Consider the following 594-nt stretch of genomic DNA (forward strand, 5'->3'; position numbering starts at 1 on the left):
TTATTAAGTTGTGAAAATCTCACTGGAAGTGTCATGGATAATCCGGATCCGGTGCGAAGAATTAGCCAATTAAACACTTTCCGAAAAGGGCTTTAAAAGTTCCTAAACCAATTGGCCACCACTCCAAGTGGATTTGCTTGTAATTGTCTAATGAGAAAACAGTGTCTATCGTCTGAAAGTGGATTAGCTTGCAGCTTTACGAGGCCAACGATAAAAGGATATGGCGACCCGCATTTGGGACTGAGGTTTCAGCCTTTATACTCGCGCTAATTGTTGAGGAATTGAGGAAAAACCCAAACTAATCAAAATTCGGTTTATCCAGAGCACTTGTTGCCTGCCTGGCCCCGATCCAGACTATTTATGGCCGTAAAACCGGCAACTGCACACCCATAAACCAGAAAGCAAACGGCACAACATCGCCGAGCTTAACTTAAAACAGCCGTGAGTGACACGGCCAGAAAATCTTGCCAAGATTTACTTTATGGGGCATAAACTTTAAAAGAATTGTTCTCGAGGGCCCAACCAGATACAAACGTTCATCGGCCGCTTGGCTTCCTAGTTTTGCTCTTATTTCAACGTGATCCGCATAAGAGA

This window comes from Dendroctonus ponderosae, unplaced genomic scaffold (assembly GCF_020466585.1).
Source record: "Dendroctonus ponderosae isolate FM_Combo_2020 unplaced genomic scaffold, Dpon_F_20191213v2 Dpon_F_20191213_1, whole genome shotgun sequence".
Taxonomy (NCBI): domain Eukaryota; kingdom Metazoa; phylum Arthropoda; class Insecta; order Coleoptera; family Curculionidae; genus Dendroctonus; species Dendroctonus ponderosae.